This window comes from Malaya genurostris, chromosome 3, assembly GCF_030247185.1.
Source record: "Malaya genurostris strain Urasoe2022 chromosome 3, Malgen_1.1, whole genome shotgun sequence".
Lineage (NCBI taxonomy): Eukaryota > Metazoa > Arthropoda > Insecta > Diptera > Culicidae > Malaya > Malaya genurostris.
Window position 1 is genome coordinate 24,533,650 of NC_080572.1, and position 18,700 is coordinate 24,552,349.

An 18,700-nucleotide genomic window follows, 5' to 3' on the forward strand; every position below is an offset into this window, starting at 1 on the left:
GTTGAACCTAAAACACCCATTTACTAAAACACCCATCAAAACTCGATATGATTCGCCTGTTATTTCAGATAATTCAATGTACATGTAGTGTATTCTTAAATTGAAATTACATTATCAAAGCACTACACTACAAAGGCTGACTAGTATTGCTTTTGTTGTTATACCTCAAACTACGAACACAATTGTCTACTACCAAACTAAAAACATGTCACTTAGATCAAATATATTGATTCTGATAGCTTTCACATCCGCTTAAGGCAACCTTTATCGCTCAAGTAGACCAGCCAACCAATTCCAATTAAATTAATCCATCATTTGTGTCTCGCTATCGATTGGTAATCATTCACACGATATCGGTTAACAAGTGCGCAACTACAACAACTGGTCAAAGGGAAAAACATACGACACTGATAACAGGCTTTCGCACAGCCATTATTAAACAATATTTTTAAACGCACCGAATATATATTTCTTGCTAGTAGCATATTCGCGCACGAGCAAAACAATACCCTACCATATCTCTACACTAATGTCTGCAAGACCATTTTTGTGGTGTTCACATAGAATGACTATTGCAACGGTACAGTCTGCGACTTTATGTTAGAAGTATCATGTTAAAAAAACACTTATCATCCGCAATCAACACAATGCAAAATTCAAAGTTCTACGTTCCGCGGCTGAGCGTTGACTGAGTGAGAGACGTTTATCTTTTAGTATATATGGCATTCGGCCTATGATAGTGAGTCGTCAGCATATCTACTGAAAATTGTTGAAATCGCTCAGTCTAGTCTTCGGTTCTCGCCTCTATAGACGAACAGACTCGATGATCTCTTTTCAAAGCGGCAGTTAAACTTCTTACTCATATTGACAACTTTACAAGGATGTCTGTTCTCTGTGCTTTGATATCATATATTTTTGAACAAGTTTAGAACCGTACAAACAAGTTTAGAACCGTACAATGAACAGAGGTTCATTCAGAGCAGAGATACCAGGTAGAGAATAGACGGTACAACACTTCCGACTTACCAGGCCCGTAGTCAGGATTTCATTTCGGGAGGGCCCAATGATTAAAAAATAATGTTACTGAAGATTGCTTATGTACCTAATTCTCTGTGTGCCTTTAACGGGTGTTTCGAGTGAAAACAAGAATGATTTATTCGTATTCGTTCCAAAGTTTCCGTTCGTCGTATGATCGTTACGGGCGTAAACAAGAATGATGGTGAATATTCTATATGATTTACCAAATTAACACACGCGTAAAAAGAAACTTAAATATTCTCAAGGACTCACACAATAACTCTTTCTACCTTGCGGAAAGTTTTTAACCGCACCTAATAGTTCAAATCGATACTTTTCGAAATGTAGACGTTTATGGAAATTACGAAAAAATAGCTAACTCATAGTAAGTGAACGATCGAAGTGAGGACCGTGGGGTCGAAAAGAAAGAAAAAAAACCTGTTTTAATCCACCTAGTGGTGTAATGATGACTTTCTCATATTACTCATAACATTAAAACTATTACTGTGGAATTCGCAAAAACAATTTTTCATTGAATAGAAATAGGAAAGTTTGTTGGGACTTGATCTAACAAACTCTACAAATCCTGTTTACCCTGTAGCTCCGGAACAGGAAGTAGTATCCACAATAAATTTAAAATTCCGTATGAAACTGTAAGACTTTTCTTTTGAACCTATAAGTTCGTGAAAATCGATTTGGCCATCTCCAAGAAAAGTGAGTGAGATCCTTTTCGCAGTTTTTAATCACTATTTCCAATTCTTCCGAATACGAATTCAGATAAACGGAATAGCCGAAGTTGGTTCGTTTGCTACCAATAAATATGACCTACAAATTGGAACAGTTTTGAACGAAGTTAAACCTATACTTACTATCTTATGCTCTATTTCGATTAAACCAATTACTTCTGCATATGTAAGTCAAGCTAAACAGCATGAATCAACAGTATAAAACATGTAGTAGGATTATTATTATTATTATTATTATTATTATTATTATTATTATTATTATTATTATTGTTATTATTATTATTATTATTATTATTATTATTATTATTATTATTATTATTATTATTATTATTATTATTATTATTATTATTATTATTATTATTATTATTATTATTATTATTATTATTATTATTATTATTATTATTATTATTATTATTATTATTATTATTATTATTATTATTATTATTATTATTATTATTATTGACATCACTACACAACGTGTACGAAATAGAACAAAGCACGCCTTGTTCGTTTTGTGTTTTCTTCTTCTTTCGGTGTTGTACATATTGTCACTCCATATGGCGATTTGAAAACTTTGACACTCATTGCCCTGTTACTGCGGAACCGGAAGTCGGATCCGGATGAAATTTCACAGTAGCTTTAAAGACAGTATGAACTTTAATTCAAATCAAGATTTGTGAAAATCGGTTCAAGCATCGCAGAGAAATCGAAGTGAATTTAGTTTTAGGAGTTTTTCTTCTCCACTTTCGGTGCTATCGGAACAGGAAAAGAGGGGACTAGTAGTGCCGAATTTAGTTTTCATGCCCACAAACTAACAAGCTCTGCAAACTAGAAGAATTTATGAGATAGTTTTATGGGATTTGTACCTGTTTTTAACCATCGTTTGTGGAAAAATACTAATAAAATTGGCAATTTCCACTTATCACGCTTTAGTTCCGGAATCAGAAGTCGGATCCAGATAAAATGTTCTACAAATTTTCAGGATATTATAAGACCTTTCATTTGAATCTAGTGAAAATCGGTTGAGTTATTCCAGAGATAATTGAGTGTAATTTTTTTCTCAAATTTTCACATATTACCATATAACTCCGGAACTGGAAGTCACCCTTTTCCACCGGAAACTCGGCAATGCACTCCTGTGCAGCGAAATGTCAGCGATCTCTTCTGAACCAATATCACACGCGAAATCTAACGAAACCTTATTCTCGCTCGTCGCCACTTTGCTATATTATACTCACTCTTAAAAAGACACTTTCTTCCAGGCTTCCAGTCCAATTGCCAGTCCAAAACGAAGTGACTTCTAAATTTTATTATCTTAGCATAATCCATTTCTGCTTATTTACACCGAAGCATATTTACATAAAATAAAAGGGGAAAAAGGGTTCGAGCTTTTAGCTCGACTCTGAATGAACTCATAAACTACACTCTAGTTATAATTAATTCATTAGCCTAGTTTATTACAATAACAAGCAGTTCTATGTAGTGTTTCAATTGTATCTTGGACAATATTTTCCATTGGACTATAGATCGAGCTACCTAAGTTGTGAGAACTTATTATGTGATTACCTATGGCGCTAGCTTTTTCCTCGGACGTTACTCGAATTGTACCTCCTACTTTCAAGGGAGGTATCTGCTTCGGTTTCGCTTTTAATATTTTGTAGTTTCCAAAATGGCTTAGAGTGAGGATCTAATTTCGAGATATTGGAACTAAATTTATCATTTTTGAGCTTTTGTATTAGCTTCGTGGATTTGCTGGATGACCGGGTAGTGGTCGGAACTTAATTCTTGGAGGGTTAGCGGCTTCGGTAGATCCAGGTTGGTCAGGAACACATCAAGAGTGGAGAGCACTCCAGCTGGTGATAGGTAGGTGGGACGTTCAGGAGCAGTAACCAATTGATACAGTACTAATACTTGCTCAGCACGCATGTTGCATCGCTGTAGCTAGGTCCACATAGCGGTAAAGATTGGCAGAAGCTCTGCAGCAATGTATTTGGGGGTAGATTGGTTACCTTCTTGAGGGTTTGAATTTGATTGTCCAGGAATACGCCAAGCAGAGGAAGAACCATTACCTCTTTGGAATCCTGGGGGAAGCAGGTCGGGAGACTAAAGCCCTTGAGTGCCATTATCCGGTCCACCTGGCAGTAGCTCTAGAAAATTTTCTTGAGTAAAGGCTGGAAGTTTTTTTGGTCGACGTCCTGGCTGGTTTTTCGTGGATGCTTCCTTACGGATACGTTTGTACGTTTCACGTGCCCCGCACGTTCGGTCGGTAGCACAATGTTGCTCACTGCAGTTGGCACACTTGAACTGAGTAGCTTCTTTGATTGGACAAGCGCTGGTTTCGTGATCAGAAGCACAAATATTACACCTTGGCTTCAGGTTGCAGTTTCGAGTGCCATGCCCGAAATGCACCGCATACACTGCGTAACATAACGGTGCATTCCACGGTGTTGATGTCGGCTGTTTGCATTATCGGTAAACCTCTCAACACTGCTTTAAACGGCATGTCGTGAGTAAAATACTGTGCTTTTTGTTTCACATATTCGTCCTTTGGCTGTAGCATCACTTTCGTACCAACTCTGATAAGTGTAAACTGCGCATTGATGCCTTTCGATTGGAGATCCAGCTGCAATTTCATCAGGGGAATCGACTTCACTATCAGCTATAGAAGTTTTGTGGCTACGACGACAGGAGGGTTTTCTACTTCCTCCTCTCGACCGAAATGTCTTACTGGCAGCCATTTCTCTATAAGGTATGATACGCTAAATTGATTTGGCGAGCAAAAAAAATGTCGCGACAATTTCAAAAGTCTGTAAATTTTGACGAAAGTCCATTTTCAAAAGTCTGAAAAAGTCTGCACAACAAAAAATGTCTACAGCACTATGTACGAAATCTGCAAATATACAGACAAATCTGCAGATCTGCCTTCTCTGACTGACTGACATTAGCAGACTTGACTGTACTGGCAGTAACATTAGCAGACTTGACTGTACTGGCTGAAACGTTAGCAGATTTCCTGCGTCGCATTTTGGGACTGGAACCAGATTTATTCCGTTTAGCCATTGACGATGAACAGAGATGTCCATCTCCTCTGTGTGATGAAGAGCAAGCAAAATTTCTCCCCTCGCACTGACAACTTCAACGAGAGCTCTTCTCTTTCACATTTATACACCATTGTTGTATAAAGTGTGCACGCATCATGAGTGCGTTTGTTTATTTCCTTTTACCTCTTCCACTGAATCGCACCAAAGTGCTAGAGCATTAGCTAATAAATTCTCTGAGGTGGATGCAGATACTTTCACAGAGGTGTACACGCCGGTGAGCACTCTGCTGTGTGGTTTGTGTAGAAGAAGCGTGGACACGCAAAATCGGCAAAATAAAACAATTTATCGTAAAATTTTCGGTTTTCCTTGCAAATTTTTCATAGCAAGGCCAGATCTACTCTCTATTAATTGAAGTTCACAGAAGTGTTCGCTCACCATCACGCGCCTGTGGTCACTTGGGTGTAGTTAGACGAGAGCGCGTGTGAGCGAAGCATGCGAAGAGAATGTGTTTCACTCGCGCCAGCTGCTTTAACCACAAGCACACACTCAAATGCTGTCTATTCGACACTGAGAAGAAGTGCGCTTTCCTCTTTGTGCGATTTTTTTTTTTTTCAAATAAAATTTTTATTAGGCTCATTTGCTTTAGCTTAACGTGGCCGATTGTCTTGTTGTTAGGGAGAGAGAAAGGGATGCCGTATTACGGGGCGGCATACTCCCCAGTTAGTAAGGGGACATAGGGAGGGTGGGACCTACACAGTATTGAATTGAAATTTGAATACATCATTGGTTTGTGGCATACATCTTTTAGACACATTTTGCGTTCGATGAATCTTCATGTTTTTCAGCTTGTAGCAATGAAGAGATTATTCTGGATTGGGATGCTTCGTTGGTGTGTTCTGACGTTGATGTGACGTTTTTGGATAGCTTCCAGCAACTCAGTCAGTTCAAGGCAGGTGCATGCTCCGAAGCATCGTTTACACAGGCCATACTTCCAGCAACGTAAAGAAGAGTGCGGTAGAGCTGTAGACGAGAAAGAGATAGGGAGAGCACTAAATTTGAGCATTGATAGTTTTCAAGAAGTTATAGATGAGAGTCATATAAGGAAGATTTCGAGTTGCCAAGACGTCGCGGACTGGTACGAAGGGTGGTATACCTCGGGCCCGAAGGGAACCTATGAGTTGGGACCTGGCATCACAATACTCGACACATGTCCAAACAACATGTTCGATGTCATGATAACCCTCACCGCAAACGCAGACACCACTCTCAGCGAGCCCCACACGACGGAGATGCGCGCTGAACATATAATGATTAGACATGAGCCTTGACATTACACGAATAAAGTCTCGGCTCACGTCCAACCCCCGGAACCAAGCTTTCGTCGATACCTGTGGGATTATTGAGTGTAACCATCGTCCCAGAGTTCCACTATTCCATGTATTCTGCCAGCTAGCTAGAGTTTTCTGACGACAGCAACTGAAAAATTCATTGAAGCAGATTGGTCTTTCATAGATATCACCTTCTAGTGCGCCCACCTTGGCTAACGAGTCCGCCCTCTCATTGCCCCGTATGGAACAATGTGAGGGGACCCATACCAAGGTAATCTGGTATGATTTTGCAGATAAAGCACTCAATTGTTCCCGTATTTTCCCCAGGAAATACGGTGAGTGCTTTCCAGGCTTCACTGAACGGAGAGCCTCAATGGAACTGAGACTGTCCGATACAATGAAGTAGTGATCTGTGGGCAGAGTGTCAATGATCTCAAGGGTATACTGAATTGCAGCTAGTTCTGCGACGTAAACTGAAGCTGGATCACTGAGTTTATAGGAAGCGGTGAAATTTACATTGAATATACCGAAGCCAGTGGACCCGTCTAGATATGATCCGTCAGTGTAAAACATTTTATTACAGTCGACTTCTTTAAATTTATTATTAAAAATTTTTGGGATCTCTTGAGGGCGTACAGGATCCGGGATTCCACGAATTTCTTCTTTCATGGATGTGTCGAAGAACACAGTAGAATTAGAAGTATCCACAAAATGAACACGATTGGGAACAAACGAAGAAGGATTTATATTCTGAGCCATGTAGTCAAAATACAAGGACATAAAACGGGTTTGTGAATTAAGCTCGACGAGCTTTTCAAAGTTTTCTATCACCATCGGATTCAAAATGTCGCATCGGATTAGCAGTCGATATGAGAGATCCCAGAACCTGTTTTTCAACGGTAAGACGCCCGCCAGCACTTCAAGACTCATCGTATGGGTTGATTGCATGCAACCCAAGGCAATACGTAAACAACGATACTGAATTCTTTCCAGTTTAATGAAATGAATATTCGTAGCGGAGCGGAAACAGAAACATCCATATTCCATTACTGACAATATCGTCGTTTTGTACAACCTGATCAGGTCTCCTGGGTGAGAGCCCCACCAAGTTCCGGTTATTGTACGAAGGAAATTGATTCTCTGTAGGCATTTTCGTTTCAAATACCTAATGTGACATCCCCAGGTACCTTTGGAATCGAACCAGACCCCGAGATATTTAAATGTGAAAACCTGAGCTATGGTTTCACCCCCTAGTTGAAGCTGTAATTGCGCAGGTTCTCGCTTCCTTGAAAATACAACCAGCTCAGTTTTCTCCGTAGAGAACTCGATACCCATTTGAAAAGCCCATGTCGACAAGTTGTCGAGGGTATCTTGCAATGGTCCTTGGAGATCGGCAGCTTTGGGTCCTATAATAGACACAACACTGTCGTCGGCAAGTTGTCTTAGCGTGCAAGATGTGTTGATACATTCATCAATGTTATTTACGTAAAAGTTGTATAAAAGGGGGCTTAAGCATGAGCCCTGAGGAAGACCCATGTAACTGAATCGCTTTGTCGTCAAATCACCATGCTCAAAATGCATGTGTTTCTCGGACAATAGATTATATAAAAAGTTGTTCAAAACTGGTGAAAGACCATGCTGATGCAACTTCTCAGATAGAACGTTAATGGAAACTGAATCGAATGCCCCCTTGATGTCGAGGAAAACTGATGCCATTTGTTCTTTACGAGCAAATGCCATTTGAATTTCTGTTGAGAGCAACGCTAGACAATCGTTCGTTCCTTTGCCCCTGCGGAACCCAAATTGTGTACCTGAAAGCAATCCATTTGTTTCGACCCAATTGTCTAGACGGAAGAGAATCATTTTCTCCAACAATTTCCGAATACAGGAAAGCATAGCAATCGGCCGATACGAATTGTGATCGGAGGCTGGTTTTCCAGGTTTTTGAATAGTAATAACTCTCACTTCTCTCCATTCGTGTGGGACAATATTACCCTCGAGGAACTTGTTGAATAAATTCAACAAGCGCCTTTTGGCAGAGTCGGGCAGATTTTTCAACAAGTTGAATTTAATTCTGTCTAACCCCGGGGCTCTATTGTTACACGACAAGAGCGCAAGTGAGAACTCTACCATCGAAAACGGTGTTTCGTTTGTATTCAATGTCGCGACGCGGGATATCTTCTGTTCCGGAACAGAATCAGGACATACTTTCTTAGCGAAATCAAATATCCAGCGGTTAGAATATTCCTCGCTTTCGTTCGCGTGATTTCGATTGCGCATGCGACGGGCCGTATTCCAAAGAGTGCTCATTGCTGTTTCTCTCGTTAATCCGTCAACAAACCTTCGCCAGTAACCGCGTTTCTTAGCTTTAATCAGACTTTTCATTTGAAATTCTAACGCCGCGTATTTCCGATAATTATCTGGAGTTCCGTTCCTTCTAAACGAGATGAAGGCTGAAGCTTTTTTCGTTTTCAGCTCTGAGCACTCTTTGTCCCACCATGGGTTGGGAGAACGCATACTAGTTTGCGCGCTAGGTACTCGTTTCGTCTGAGCTTGAATTGCGGTGTCAAGAATCAAGCCAGCCAAAAATGTATACTCTTCCTCCGGAGGAAGCTCCTGTGATGTTTCCAGTTTCTCAGACATCGAGCTCGCGTAACGTTTCCAATCAATGTTTCGTGTGAAATCGTACGAAACATTGATTGTTTCCGATGGTCTTCCACGGTTGGTGATAGAAACTATGATCGGCAAGTGATCGCTACCGTGAGGATCACAGATTACCTTCCACTTGCAATCTAACTGTAGCGAAGTCGAGCAAAGGGATAAATCCAGCGCACTTGGTTGTGCTGGTGGTCTAGGGTTCCGTGTCATTTCTCCCGTGTTTAGAATTGTCAAATTGAAGTTGTCACACAGATCTTGAATTAACGAAGAACGATTATCATCATATAAGCAGCCCCATCCTGTACCATGCGAGTTAAAGTCCCCTAAAACCAGCCGCGGTGAAGGAAGAAGTTCTATGATGTCTGCAAGCCGACGATGCCCTATCGAGACTCTGGGAGGAATGTAGATAGAAGCTATACATAGATCTTTGCCTTTAATATTAATTTGGCAAGCAACAACTTCAATTCCCGGTGTCGAGGGGAGGTTAATACGATAAAATGAATAGCACTTTTTAATCCCTAAAAGTACCCCTCCATAAGAGTCTTCTCGGTCCAGGCGGATTATGTTAAAATTATGGAAGTCGAGGTTGATGTTAGAAGTAAGCCAAGTTTCACTCAAGGAGAATACATCGCAATTATGAGTATGTATTAAGTGTTTGAAAGAATCAAGTTTTGGGATGATACTTCTGCAATTCCACTGAAGCACAATGATCATATCTTCGATTCTCAGTGGTAAATTATCCATCAAAAGATACGATCGCTGCAAGGAGGGGCCATTGTTCAGTCAACTGTTTTAAAAATGTCCTTACTGTTGGCAGTAGAGCAGTTAGGAAGCTTTTCAGAGGATCAGTAATATTGAAGGCTGTTAATATCCAGTCCACGATATCAGAAAATTTCAATAATCCAGCGTTTGTTGGATTTTCTGGTTGTGCTTTGGGGTCATTCGGGGTTTTTGATGCCCCAGGAAGTGCTGGGTACTCCTTATCATCCCTAAGTTTTTTGAACCCAGGAGGTGTTTGCTTCGGTTTTGAGTCAGCACTTTTTGTTTCCGTTTGGTTCTTTTGTGACGAAGAGGACAGTCTGAGGCCTTTACGAGGAAGCTTGGGAGAAGCCAGATTTTGTCTTTTCCTGCTTCCTTCAACCTGTGTGTAGGAAGGTCCTTCGCCTGGGTCGTCAGAGGTATCCTCTTCAACTGGCAAGATTGCAAACGGGTTCTCAGGGGTCGATGGAGTGGTTCTTTTTAAGATTTCCGCATAAGAACGTTTGGAACGTTCTTTCACGGATCGCTTCAATTTCTCCGCACGCTGTATGTACGTAGGGCACACCGAAAGATCATGAGGATTCTCCCCGCAGTAGCAACACTTTTCCACTGCTCTTCTGCAGAGATCGTCCTCATGGGCCTCTCCGCATTTGCCGCATCGCAGTTTGTTGCAACAATAGGTTGCCGTATGACCTAGCTGTTTGCAGCTTGTACAATGCATTACCCGCGGTACATACAGCCGAACAGGTAGACGAACTCCACTCACTACCAAATAATTTGGAAGTGCAGATCCGGCAAAAGTCACGCGAAATGAGTCCGATTGGTAAAATTTACCATCTATCGATTTGGAGTGCAATTGCTTGCACTCCAAAATTTTCACTGGTTGAAGGTCGGGGTTTTTGAAACGGCCTACCCCGTCCTTCATCAGATCTTCGATTGTCAGACTTTCGTCACGGACCACACCGTCGATCTCCACCACATGAGACGGGACGTACACGCGGTACTCCTTCGTGAACAACTCGTTGGTAGCAATCCCGTTTGCTTGCTTCAGGTCGGACACAACAACGCGTAACTTGTTTGGCGAAACCTTATCTATTGTTTTTATTGCCGAGTAATGTTTTTCCAGGTCCCGAGCAATATTTAAAACTCTGAGAGACTTTAATTTGGGCCGGAAGTATACCACCCACGGACCCCCCGAGCCATCGTCTTGGTAAACTTTTTGGCGAGCAGGCAATATCTTAAAGGGAGATGGAGGCATCGGAGAGGGAAATGGCATCGGAGAGGGAGATGGTATCGGAGGGGGAGATGGTATCGGAGGGGGAGATGGTATAGGAGGAGTAGATGGCATCTCGGAAGCAAACTCAGCCTCTAAATGTTCTTCGTTCATTCGTTCAGCTTCGCCCTCCTCCGAGACACCCCCACTGTCATCAATATTCATATTTAAAGTGCGGGAGTAAAGAAGTCTCCCGCACTTGAAATGAAAAAGAAAGAAATAAAATGAAAAGAAAATATATGAATAGTAAAAGTTGAAAGAAAAAGTTTGAGAAAATACTTAACAGTATGTCACGGTAAGCTGTTAGGTGAGTTGCTCCTTCACTCCTTCGTTGTGCTTCAGCGTGACCTTGACTCAGGATTTGGCTGCTGCGATGCGGGTAGCAAACAATAGAAATAACTGCTGCCCGAGGATAGCACAATAGCGTCTACTGTCGATACCGATACAAAACCGGTGCACAGACAGAACTCACTTGCGGGGATGCTACTTTTTATCACTTTTATTTAATGCCTATACTACAGCCTCTGCTGTGATAGGCACCTTCGTCTTACCGATGTCGATTGTTAAAAAACGCGTGTGCTCACTTCGAACATTCGGTTACGAATGATCTCTTTGTGCGATGTTTCGTTTTTTCATCCTCGGTGTGGACAAGAATCCGACGCCAGCGTGTATCACTCTGGTGAAATGCCATCTCTGACGATGAATGAAATGAAAATGAATGAATGAAAAAATAACAATTACTAAAAAAACACGTCCGATCTGCTATACACACAGCAAACGAATCAATGATAGAAAAAGTGGCAAAATCACCAAATATTGCTGGAGCAGCACAAATTTTGTTCTCTTCCTCAGAACGCGTTCTGATTAGCTGTGCTTAAATGGATCAAGTCAGACAGGTTTTTCAATAGTGTACTATTGAAAAACTTCAATGTTGTTGCAATATACGTTCAAGTTGAAAATTTCGAATCTATTGGTAATTAGATTATACATATAAATCCTTCTACAAATCACTGAACTATGAGCTTTCAAAATACGAGAAAAGCAAAAAAGCGTCATGTGTTTTCCTCTTTGATACTCGTTGATACCAAACATTTCGGAAAAGTTTAATTTTGAATTATATGAGATTATGTCACACAACTGAAGATTTTATCATAAAATTGTGATCATATTTCCGACGTCATGTAGCAAAAATTATGTTGATACGTTAGATACAACAAGAGATATTCACAATCAAAAACTTATCACTCTCTCAGGGGGTAAATTTTGGAAAGGCACCCCATAGTAAAGTAAGTCGTATTCACGACAAAACGCGATCACAGCCTCCGATCACAATTCGTATCGACCGATTGCTATGCTTTCCTGTATCCGAAAATTGTTCGAAAATATGATTCTGTTTCGTATAGACAATTGGGTCGAGACTAATGGCTTACTTTCAGATACTCAATTTGGCTTCCGCAGAGGCAAAGGAACGAACGATTGTTTTGCGCTGCTCTCAACCGAAATTCAAATTTGCTCGTAAAGAACAAATGACGTCAGTTTTCCTAGACATAAAGGGAGGTTTTGACTCAGTTTCCATTAACGTTCTATCTGAGAAGTTGCATCAGCATGGTCTTTCACCAATTTGGAATAACTTTTTATATAATCTATTGTCGGAGTAATACATGTATTTCGCGAATGGTGATTTGTCGACAATACGATTCAGTTACATGGGTCTTCCTCAGAGCATATGCTTGAGCCCCCTTTTATACAATTTTTACGTAAACAACATTGATGAATATATCAACACATCTTGCACGCTGAGACAACTTGCCGACAACAGCGTTGTGTCTATTATAGGAAGCTGCCGATCTCCAATGACCATTGCAAGATACCCTCGACAACTTGTCGACATGGGCTCTTCAAATGGGTATCGAGTTCTCTACGGAGAAAACTGAGCTGGTTGTATTTTCAAGGAAACGAGAACCAGCACAACTACAGCTTCAACTAAGGGGTGAAACCAAAGCTCAGGTCTTCACATTCACATATCTCGGGGTCTGGTTTGACTCTAAAGGCACCTGGGGATGTCATGTTAGGTATCTGAAACAGAAATGCCAGCAGAGAATCAACTTTCTTCGTACAATAACCGGAACTTGGTGGAGTACCCACCCAGGAGACTAGATCAGGCTGTACCAAACAACGATATTGTCCGTAATGGAATATGGATGCTTCTGCTTCCGATCCGCCGCGAACACCCATTTCATTAAACTGGAAAGAATTCGGTATCGTTGTTTACGTATTGCCTTAGGTTGCATGCAGTCGACTCATACGATGAGTCTCGAAGTGCTCGCGGGCGTCTTACCGTGGAAAAATCGATTCTGAGAATCGAATGGTGATTGAAAACTTCGAAAGACTCGTCGAGCTCAATTCTTAGACCCGTTTTATGTCCTTGTATTTTGATTATATGGCTCAGAATAATTATCCTTCTTCGTTTGTTTACAACCGTGCTCATTTCTTGGATACTTCTAATTCTACTGTGTTTTTCGACACATCCATGAGAGAAGATATTCGTGGAATTCCGGATCACATACGCCCTCAAGTGTCCCCTAATATCTTTTGTAATAAATTTAGAACAGTCAACTGTGAAAAGGTGTTTTACACTGACGGATAAAACATCGACAGGTCCACAGGCTTCGGCATCTTCAATCAGAACATCACCGCTTCTTACAAACTCAATGATCCGGCTTCAGGTTCCGGTTCGGGATGTGTTACCTCAAACACATTATAATACAAGTATAATTTGTTATATCTCGTTCAGAAAATACAATCTCCACCTACAGGTTCAACACTAACATCCGCCCGATTCTCTCGATCCCCGTTTCTGTCCACCATCTTCATTGGAACTACTTACTTACTCTTACTCTTTCAGTCGTAGACCACGCGGGTCTCTGCTGTATACAGGAGTCGTCTCCATTCAACTCGGTTCGTGGCTGTTCGACGCCAGCCTCGGTAGCTGCGAAGGGTCCGCAGGTCGTCCTCAATTTGATCGATCCATCTTGCCCGCTGCGCGCCTCTTCTTCTTATACCGGTCGGATCATTATCGAGAATCATTTTAACCGGGTTGTTCTCCGACATTCTAACAACATGCCCGGCCGACCGTAACCGCCCGATCTTGGCCGTTTGGACGAGGGTTGGTCCTCCCAGCAACTGGTGCAGTTCATGGTTCATTCGCCTTCTCCACGTACCGTCTTCCATCCGCACTCCGCCGAAGATGGTTCGCAACACCTTCCGTTCAAAAACACCTAGTGCGCGTTGATCCTCCGCAGGCATTGTCCAGGACTCGTGCCCGTAGTGGATAACCGGTCTAATCAGCGTTTTGTAGATAGTTAACTTCGTACGACGGCGAATTTTGCTCGATCGAAGCGTCCGGCGCAGTCCAAAGTAAACACGATTTCCTGACAATATGCGTCTCTGAATTTCTCTGCTGGTGTCACTTTCGGCAGTCACCAGTGAACCCAAGTACACGAACTCGTTGACCATTTCGATTTCATCACCACCAATCAGAATTCGTAATGGGTGGCTGATGTTATCTTCTCTCGAGTCCCTGCCTTTCATGTACTTTGTCTTTGACACATTGATGTCTAGTCCGATCCGCTTGGCCTCAGCTTTTAGTCCGATGTACGTATCTTCCATCTTCTCAAAGTTGCGTGCTATAATATCAATATCATCAGCGAAACCAAGTAGCAGGACGGACATTCTGAAAATCGTGCCACTCGTGTCTATCCTCGCTCTTCTTATCACACTCTCCAAAGCAATGTTGAATAGCAGACACGAAAGGCCATCACCTTGCCGTAGCCCTCTGCGAATTCCGAAGGGACTCGAGTTTATCCCCGATACTCGAACAACGCACATCACTCGATCCATCGTAGCCTTGACCAATCGTATCAGTTTGTCCGGGAATCCGTAGTCGTGCATGATTTTCCATTGCTGTTCTCGATCGATTGTATCGTAGGCTGATTTGAAATCGATGAATAAGTGATGTGTGGGCACATTGTATTCGTGGCACTTTTGCAAAACCTGGCGGATGACGAACACTTGGTCCGTGGTAGCGCGTTCGCCCATAAATCCTGCCTGATATTGTCCCACGAATTCGTTTGCAATCGGTGAAAGTCGACGGCATAAGATTTGGGAGAGTACCTTGTAGGCGGCGTTCAGCAGAGTTATCGCGCGGTAATTGCAGCAATCCAGCTTATCACCCTTTTTTGTAGATGGGACACACTATTCCTTCAATCCATTCATCCGGTAAAATCTCGTCCTCCCACATCTTGGTAACGACCCAGTGCAGTGCTTTCACTAGTGCATTACCACCGTGTTTTAGTAGCTCGCTTGGTAGTTGGTCAACGCCAGCGGCCTTATTATTTTTCAACCGGCTTACCACCTCCTCCACTTCTTGGAGGTCTGGGACCGGCAGTCTATCGTCCTCCGCACGCGTTCCCAAGTTCGTTACCGCGCCGCTACTTTCGTATTCCGCCACATCGCCATTGAGGTGTTCGTCGAAATACTGCCGCCACCACTCGATCACCTCACCCAGTCGTTCGTGAGAAGATCCCCGTTGGTGTCCTTGCACATATCGGCTTGTGGCACATGGCCTCTGCGCGAACGGTTCACCTTCTCGTAGAACTTCCTTGTGTCATTAGCACGGAACAGCTGTTCCATCGCTTCGCGATCTCGGTCTTCCTGTTGGCGCTTTTTTCTACGGGAAACCGAGTTTAGTCTGTTGTTTAGTTAGCGCCTGTCTGTATCGCTCCTCGTTTGCTCTCGTTCGGTGTTGCAGCTTGCTCGCCCAAGCTGCATTCTTCTCGGCCACTAACTGTTCACATTCGTCGTCGAACCAGTCGTTCCTTACGTTCGGAGCCGCCGTACCTAGCATTGCTGATGCAGTGCTACCTATGGCAGAACGGATGTCTCTCCAGCCATCTTCAAGAGTAGCTGCACCAAGCTGCTCTTCCGTTGGTAGTGCCACTGCCAACTGCCGCGCGATGTTAAACCGAGACGTTCGGTTTCGACGTTGGGTAGCCATCGTCAAAATCATTTTAATTGAAGATTGCATCGATTTTTGTTTTGGAGTTTGCTTATAATATTATGTGACATTACATCTAATGGTTCTATATTTGTGAGTTTGTGTAACTCATTTGTACTAAACCAGGGAGGACGCTTCAAAATCATTTTCAGAATTTTATTCTGAATCCTTTGAAGCGTTTTCTTCCTGGTGGAACAACAACTTGACCAAATTGGTACTGCATAAAGCATGGCTGGTCTGAAAATTTGTTTATAAATTAACAATTTGTTTTATAGACAGAGCTTAGAATTTCTGTTTATAAGAGGATATAAACATTTAATATATTTATTACACTTTGCCTGGATTCCTTCAATGTGATCCTTGAAAGTGAGTTTTTTGTCGTACGTTAAACCTAAGTATTTAGCTTGATCAGACCATGTCAATTCCAAGCCATTCAATTTGAGAATGTGATTATTGTTTGGTTTAAGAAAAGAAGCTCTTGGCATATGAGGAAAAATAATTTGACTGGCGGCTGCAGATCACTCTTAGATTTCTACCGACTGCAGATCACTCTTAGATTTCTACCTGTAGCTAACAGACTTGTGTCGTCACAGAATAGCGATTTCTGACAACCAACGGGTTGATTTGGAAGATCAAAAGTGAAAATATTATACAAGATTGGAGCTACGCTCGAACCTTGCGAAACACCGGCTCGTACGGGTAGCAATTCAGATTTACAATTCTGATAGCTGACCTGAAGAGTACGATCAATTAAATAATTTTGAACCATTTTGATCAAATAAATAGGGAACTGGAAATCAGACATTTTTGCTATTAAACCTTTGTGCCAAACACTGTCGAATGCTTTTTCTATGTCTAGAAGAGCAACTCCAGTGGATAACCCAGAAGATTTATTTACTTTTATCATGTTCGTTACTCTGACAAGTTGATGAGTAGTTGAATGTTCATGACGAAATCCAAACTGCTCTGGTAAAAAAAATTGAATTCTCATTTATATGAGACATCATTCTCAACAAGATAATTTTTCCAAAAAGTTTTCTGATAGAAGAAAGTAAGCTAATTGGTCGATAACTTGATGTTTCTGCTGGGTTTTTATCAGGTTTGAGGATAGGAATTACTTCAGCGTTTTCCATCTTTTTGGAAAGTAAGCTAATGAAAAACACTTGTTGAAAATTTTAACCAGGAGTCTCAAGGCAACATCGGGAAGATTTTTAATAAGAATATTAAAAATTCCTTCATTACCAGAAGCCTTCATGTTTTTAAGTTTCCTAATAATTGATTTAATTTCATCAAAATTCGTCGCAATAATGTCATCTTGTGATAACACTTGGGTTGAAATATGCTCATATTTCAGTGAGACTTCATTTTCAATAGGACTCACATAGTTCAAATTAAAATTGTGTACACTCTCGAACTGCTGAGCAAGTTTTTGAGCTTTTTCGCCATTTGTAAGAAGTATTTGATTTCCTTCCTTGAGAGCAGGCATTGGTTTCTGAGGTTTCTTAAGAACCTTAGAAAGTTTCCAGAAAGAATATGGTTTAATTTGTTCAACTTCTTTAGCGAAATTTTCATTTCGCAGAAGAGTAAATCTATGTTTAATTTCATTTTGTAAATCCTGAACTATGTTTTTCATAGCAGGATCACGAGAACGTTGATATTGTCGTCGACGAACATTCTTCAACCGAATGAGCAGTTGAAGATTGTCATCGATGATAGGAGAATTTAATTTAGTTTGAGCTTTGGGAACTGAAAGGTTTCTAGCTTCGATAATATAATGATTCAAATTATCAATTGCTGTGTCGATTTCCGCAGAATTTTCTAAAATAGTTTCATGATCCACATGATTTTCAATGTGAGATCTGTAATCCAACCAGCTAATTGGTTGAATATAGAACTAATGATAGTTGAATATAGAACTAATTGGATTAATTATAGCTTCGTTTGGAAAGTCTGAATGTTACTGGAAGATGATCTGAGTCAAAGTCAGCATGTGTAATCGGTTCACTACAAATGTGACTTTGATCTGTTAGACTTCAATTTAATTTTCTTTTGCATTTTACTTCAATATTGAGTTTCTCGTCATAAAAATGAAGTAAATTATTATGTCAAGTGTTAGAGAATTTGTTTAATTTTATTATGTAAGGATGCACATTTAACAGTAGTTTGCCCAAGGAAGTCATTTTGACTGCGTTTCTATTACAATTAGAACCACAAAAAAACCATAGCACAATTGCTTAAAATTCTGTGACTTTTTTAATTCAACGATATCTATATTAGGCCACATTACCTTAGGGCATGTTTTTTTGTGAAGGTAAGTCGATTTCTATGGCGGCGACATTGTTTTCTGCTCTTGTTTCCTAGTAACGTAACGAAACATGAGAGAGAAATAAAATAAAAAAAAAGCTCAAAAAAGCTACCAATTAAGCGGTAGCTTTATATTTTATGTGTCAAACTTGTAACCGAAAATATCAAGACTTTCTTGGCCACCCGGCTGCATCGAGAGTCATTTTGCACATTTGCGAGAGAGCATGGAGGGAAATGTAATACGCAGAGCGAGCCACATGGTTATACACGACCTACTGGCCTCAGCCCTTAAGTGTTTTGATTTCAGATGATCCAACACCAAGTTATGAGGGGCACTGAAATTCTTCTTTTTTCCAAGATACGTCCGAATAATTGCTGCCATTGCCATATATTTTAATATTTCTTCGAGAAAATTTTAAATAATGTTCTTCGAATATTATACTTATATCAGCAACATGTCATATTTCGTAAATTTGCATTTAAAATCAATCACTGGTGTTTCTTAAGGGGCGGGTAGG

General features: G+C 41.0%; 1 protein-coding gene across 1 annotated transcript in view; it reads right to left on the reverse strand.

Moving 5' to 3' along the window:
• Positions 1-670, reverse strand: part of LOC131439450 (receptor-type tyrosine-protein phosphatase F) — a 66,902-nt gene extending 66,232 nt beyond the window's left edge. Inside the window, exon 1 of the mRNA XM_058610452.1 lies at positions 515-670. The gene's annotated coding sequence lies outside the window, so the exon portion shown is untranslated. The remainder of the gene's footprint in view (positions 1-514) is intronic.
• Between the last annotated feature and the right edge of the window lie 18,030 nt (positions 671-18,700).